This window comes from Antechinus flavipes, chromosome 6, assembly GCF_016432865.1.
Source record: "Antechinus flavipes isolate AdamAnt ecotype Samford, QLD, Australia chromosome 6, AdamAnt_v2, whole genome shotgun sequence".
In the NCBI taxonomy this organism is placed as follows: domain Eukaryota; kingdom Metazoa; phylum Chordata; class Mammalia; order Dasyuromorphia; family Dasyuridae; genus Antechinus; species Antechinus flavipes.
In genome coordinates, this window is record NC_067403.1 from 261,353,976 (window position 1) to 261,360,691 (window position 6,716).

General features: G+C 42.2%; 1 pseudogene; it reads left to right on the plus strand.

Moving 5' to 3' along the window:
• Positions 1–3,382: 3,382 nt before the first annotated feature.
• On the plus strand, positions 3,383–6,338 carry LOC127540239 (mas-related G-protein coupled receptor member E-like; annotated as a pseudogene).
• The last annotated feature ends 378 nt before the right edge of the window (positions 6,339–6,716 follow it).

The window sequence follows — 6,716 nt, forward strand, 5'->3', positions numbered from 1 at the left end:
AGTCTTTCTCTGGGTGACATTACTGGTTATGTCCCTAGTAACCCCCATACTGATGCCACTTTGGTTTATTCTTTTCTTTTTTTCCCATATTTTGTCCTTGCAATTTTAATCTTTTTGTGAGAAGTGTTTCTTCCAGACTCCATGCCATGAAACCCAACTACTGGATCACTCTGAAATCCCCTGAGACCTGATTCTGACATTCAGCACCCCCTAGATGCTTCTGACACCACCTACAAGTCCCTTGTCTCCCGTCCTCAGTCTGGGCCCCCCTGGGCATGGCCAGCTCTATGCCCCTTATCAGCCTGAAGCTACTCCAGAAGATGAGACCTTCATCTCTTTGGCCCAAATAAATGTAGGTCTGGACTGCTTGAGTGGGGATGATGGGATAATGGCCCTGAGGCCCTGGACCTTGACAATGCTGTAGTTCTATGGATGACACCCGCTGCCAGATGCCAATCTGTTGCTCTGTGATGACTGGATGTCAGTTGGTGGAAGCCGGGTCTGATTCTTGTTCATTTCTTTAAGCAGCAATGTCCTATTACCCGCTTGCTTATGCACCAAATCACTACAATAGTTCAAGATTTCTCAGCTGAAATGGGCCCTGAAAGCTCCCACTGGTGTGCTGGTGCTGGTTCTAAATGGTAGAAGGTGGGTCACAGTTAATACTGGAGAGAGGGACCAGCCTGAAGGCCTGGATAACAAAGATGTCCTACGGGAAGAAATGTATCAGGATTTGTGAGAGAAATCTTCAAATGTATGAACTAAAGAGGAGGGACTGAATGGGGACAGGTGAAGATTGCTCAGAGGCTAGAGGACCTTGGGGCTGAGTTTCAAGAAGTCCTGTGATCCCTGTTCTCAGAGGGCTGTAGGACAGAAAAAGGTCAGACCCTAGGTCTAAGCTTCATGAAGTTATGTGTTCCACAGGAAGTAGACAACACTGCTGACCACTGATCAATGATTGCTTCCTTTTCAGTCCATCCAGTGAACCCAAGGCTTTTGCTATATTATTCACTCCCTATTTACAGCCCAGGGCCACACACCATGGTGGACGGTTCAGCTGGTGTGCTTGGACCTCTCCTTGCAAGGTCCAAATTCTCCATTATTAAAGTATTAAAAACCTAATCTGTGTCTTGCCTCAGTTTCCCCGGCATTACAAAAGGAGAAGCAAGAGTTTGCTTGTGGAGTGTGCTCTAGAAACTCAGGTGCCTGCCCTTCCCTCTGCTTCTGAGGAGAGTTTCCAAGTCTCTTTTCCAGTTTCTGTTCCCCTCCCTCCCAGACTTACTTCCCCTCTATTACAGCACAGGAAACAATTCTTTACATCTCACCAGCAATGCTGAAGTGTGATGTCATTTCTCCCTTTCTGATTTCACTCTGCATGATCTAAGTCTAGACCTGATCATTGTTTATGTAGTTCAGCTGGTATGTTACAAATGACCTTATTGTAGTCAAAAAAAGAGCCAATCACCTTTCTCATTTCTCAAGCATGTGAATCTATGTCTCTGCGTCTTTTTTCTCTGTCTCTGTCTCTGTGTCCTGGTTTTAGAGATGAAACAATAGAAGATGTAGAAGGCTAGTGATTGGGCCACAGGTGACTAGCTAGCGTCACCTGCCAGACTGGAATCCTGGGCATCCTCACTGTCAGACCAACATTCCATTCCTTCCTGCTCAGAAAACATGTGGCAAGATCATGTGATCAATTCTGATGGATGTAGCCATCTACATCAGTGAGATGAACCAAATCAGTTCCAATAGAGCAGTAATGAATTCAACCACCTACACCCATTGAAAGAACTCTGGGAGATGACTATGAACCTACATAGAATTCCCAATCCCTCTATTTTTGTCCCACCTGCATTTTTGATTTCCTTCACAGGCTAATTGTACAATATTTCGGAGTCCAATTCTTTTTGTACAGCAAGGACATGTATATTTATATTGTATTTAATTTATACTTTAATATATTTAACATGTATTGGTCAACCTGCCATCTGGGGGAGAAGATAGGGGGAAAGAGGAGAAAAATTGGAACAAAAGGTTTGACAATTGTCAATGCTGTAAAATTACCCATGCATATGACTTGTAAATAAAAACCTATAAAAATAAAATAAAATAAACTCTATCATGATAGGACACTGGGCTAATACACTTGGACTCAACTGCCTCGTGGGCAGCACCTGAAATGGCACAAAGAAAAGGAACTCCTCAAGAAGATCTGAATCAGAGAGAATATACACAAAGGAGATCAGTTTTATAGGAAACATGACATTGAGGATTCTGTCAAAGCAATCCCCCATGAATCTCAGTATTGGAAACATTCCAGATATTTGGGGGGAAACATCATTGGAACATTTGTACCTAAAAAGGGAATTGAGGGAATACCACTGGCTATTGCCTCACAAGTTGACTTTCTCCTCTAAGCAGAACCTTTAGGAAAATGATGTACAGACACATGAAAAGAAAAAAATTTTTAAAATAAAAACAAGGCAAGTTAGAAGCAGAATTAAAAGAAAAGCTAGCAAGGATAGGAAAAATCTGTGTATGTCTATGTGTGGGGGTATATGTGTGTATGTAGTGTACGTATATATCTACATAAGTATATATAAACACAAATGTTGAATAATGTGTCCAAGGTTACACAGCCAATGAGAGCAATGACAGGGCATGGCGACACTTTCTGGGTAATTAGGAATCAGTTCTTTAACAATGGCTAAGAAATAAGATATTGAGATCAGGATCTTGGCTAGAAGCCAAAGATGCCTCTGGAGAACATTGAATTCTTTAAAAGTCTTTACAAAGAAGGCTAGTGACAGAGGGTGGAAATCAATCATTCCTGAGGGGGTGGACCAGGAGTTGGGTAAGAGGCTTCCTCTCCACCTGCTGTGGACCTGAGGAGCTTTGGGGGCTGCCAGGTTTCTGGGCAAAGGCATCCTTCTCTCCCCACATAATGAAGCAAGAACAGTGATTGCGTAAGAATAATATCTATATAAACTACTCTTTCGTGATGGAAAATCATGTGCCCTGAGGATTTGGGCCAATTCAAGCCCCTGCAATGTCCTTCAGAGACTGAGTGAATAATCTACAATGGGCTAGTTTCTAAAGGAGGAAATGAGAAGGTAAAGTCTTAATCCTAATTGAATAATTATTTATTAATATCCATGAAATAATGATTTTTCTCACTAATAAGTTTCCAAGACAAGAGTATAATTCATTTTTTCCCTAGACCCATAGCTGTATGCACTGTGGCGCCCCCTAGGGACATCCTAGAAAGAGGCAGTGAGGAAGAGGATGCTTGAAGGGAGAGAGAGGCATCAATGGCCGGGAAACTCCTTGATGTCCTTCTCTGTCTCTGTGTCCCCAGGGTGTCTGAGAGGAGCAGGGCTTCATGAAGCACGAACCACCCGCCGTGACTGTGACTCTGCCTGAACATCGGGTAAATGATTCTCACAATTCAATGGAGCATAGTGAAAATGAGAGTTCATTTGGAAGATTTGACATTGATAACTGGGTTCACATCCTCTCTCTGATCATTGCCCCCCATGGGCTGGTGAGAAACAATACAGTCCTGTGGCTCCTGGACCCCCTTCTCCGTCTACATCCTCAACATGGCGGTGGCCGACGCCTTGTTCCGTTGTTTCTCCTTTCTTAGATCCATACCTACATTTTGTGGATATGTTTTTGATAATTTAACATGTGAAATACTGTCATACTTCAAATTCATGTCCTACACCGTGGGCCTGAGCCTCCTGGCAGCGATCAGCACCGAGCGCTGTCTCTCCGCGCTCTTCCCCATCTGGTGCCGATGTTGCTGCCCCAAGCACATGTTGGCCGCAGTCTGCACTGGGCTCTGGGCTCTGGCCGGGATGTTCTGGCTACTATCATTTGTTCTTTTTTTTTTTAATTTTTATTTAATAATTACTTTATATTGACAGAATCCATGCCAGGGTAATTTTTTTTACAACATTATCCCTTGCATTCGTTTCTGTTCCGATTTTTTCCCCTCCCTCCCTCCACCCCCTCCCCTAGATGGCAAGCAGTCCTTTATATGTTGGATATGTTGCAGTATATCCTAGATACAATATATGTTTGCAGAACCGAACAGTTCTCTTGTTGCATAGGGAGAATTGGATTCAGAAGGTATAAATAACCCGGGAAGAAAAACAAAAATGCAGATAGTTCACATTCGTTTCCCAGTGTTCTTTCTTTGGGTGTAGCTGCTTTTCTCCGTCATTTATCAATTGAAACTCAGGTCTCTTTGTCAAAGAAATCCACTTCCATCAAAATATGTCCTCACACAATATCGTTGTCGAAGTGTATAATGATCTCCTGGTTCTGCTCATTGCACTCAGCATCAGTTCATGTCAGTCTCGCCAGTCCTCTCTGTATTCATCCTGCTGGTCATTTCTTACAGAACAATAATATTCCATAACATTCATATACCCCAATTTACCCAGCCATTCTCCAATTGATGGGCATCCATTCATTTTCCAGTTTCTAGCCACTACAAACGGGGCTGCCACAAACATTTTGGCACATACAGGTCCCTTTCCTTTCTTTAGTATTTCTTTGGGATATAAGCCCAATAGAAACACTGCTGGATCAAAGGGTATGAACAATTTGATAATTTTGGGGGCATAATTCCAGATTGCTCTCCAGAATGGTTGGATTCGTTCACAACTCCACCAACAATGCATCAGTGTCCCCGTTTTCCCGCATCCCCTCCAACATTCATCATTATTTTTTCCTGTCATCTTAGCCAATCTGACAGGTGTGTAGTGGTATCTCAGAGTTGTCTTAATTTGCATTTCTCTGATCAATAATGATTTGGAACACTCTTTCATGTGAGTGGTAATAGTTTCAATTTCATCCTCTGAAAATTGTCTGTTCATATTCTTTGACCATTTATCAATTGGAGAGTGGCTTGATTTCTTATAAATTTGAGTCAGTTCTCTATATATTTTGGAAATGAGGCCTTTATCAGAACCTTTAACTGGGAAGATGTTTTCCCAGTTTGTTGATTCCCTTCTAATCTTGTTTGCATTAGTTTTATTTGTACAAAGGCTTTTTAATTTGATGTAATCGAAATTTTCTATTCTGTGATCAGTAATGGTCTCTAGTTCATCTTTGGTCATAAATTTCTTTCTCCTCCACAAGTCTGAGAGATAAACTATTCTATGTTCCTCTAATTTATTTATAATCTCGTTCTTTATGCCTAGGTCATGGACCCATTTTGATCTTATCTTGGTATATGGTGTTAAGTGTGGGTCCATGCCTAATTTCTGCCATACTAATTTCCAATTATCCCAGCAGTTTTTATCAAATAATGAATTCTTTTCCCAGAAGTTAGGGGCTTTGGGTTTGTCAAACACTAGATTGCTATAGTTGACTATTCTGTCTTGTGAACCTAACCTTTTCCACTGATCCACTAATCTATTTCTTAGCCAATACCAAATGGTTTTGGTGACTGCTGCTTTATAATATAATTTTAGATCAGGTACAGCCAGGCCACCTTCATTTGATTTTTTTTTCATTAATTCCCTTGAGATTCTCGACTTTTTATTGTTCCATATGAATTTTGTTGTTATTTTTTCTAGATCATTAAAATATTTTCTTGGAAGTCTGATTGGTATAGCACTAAATAAATAGATTAGTTTAGGGAGTACTGTCATCTTTATTATGTTCGCTCAGTCGATCCAAGAGCACTTAATATTTTTCCAATTATTTAAGTCTGACTTTATTTGTGTGGAGACTTTTTTATAATTTTGCTCATATAATTCCTGACTTTCCTTTGGTAGATAGATTCCCAAATATTTTATGGTATCAACAGTTATTCTGAATGGAATTTCTCTTTGTATCTCTTGCTGTTGGGTTTTGTTGGTGATGTATAAAAATGCTGAGGATTTGTTCTTTCTGCTCCTAACTTTCTCACCTTCATCACTATCCTGGGTGCGTGGCTCCTCCTCCTCACCTGTGTGATGGGCGTGTCCAGCCTGACTCTGCTGCTGAGGGTCCAGTGCAGCTCCCGGCGCTGGCGGCCCCCCAGGTTCTACCTCCTGGTGCTGCTCACCGTCCTCGTGTTCCTGCTCTGTGGCCTGCCCATGGGGGTGTGAGATTTCATATCTTTTCACTATATAAGTTTCAAGACTTATTGGCCCTATGATCTCCTGGACTTTGTAAACAGCAGCGTGAACCCCCTCATTTATTTCTTTGTGGGCAGACTAGGGAATAGGAAGAGGGAGCCTCTCAGGGTGGTGCTCCAGAGGGCCCTTGGGGACGAGCAGGAGTTAGGAGGTGGGACAACAAATACCCCCAACACCAGCAGCCTGAACATTACACTCTGAGCCTAAGAAGAAGATGTTCAGACACAGCAGCCCTTGAAAGAAGCCCCCTGCCCCAGACCCACTAGCAGCTCCCTCTCCCTCAAAGGAAAATCACGATTCCCCTGACATTTCTTATATTGGTGCCTAGGGTGTGAACTCTGGGTGATGAACATTTATTAGGTGCCAGACACCTGGATATCCAAAAAGGACAGAACTCTAAGGCCTGGAATGGGAAGAACTCAGGTCACATCTAGTCTGAGAAACAAAAGATAGTAGCCACACCATCCCGGTCAGAGCCCAGAGACCGGCTGAGAAACTGCACAAGTCACTCAACTCTGCCTCAGTTTCTTCATCTGTAAAATGAATGATCAAGAGAAATGGCAAACCTCTACAGTATCT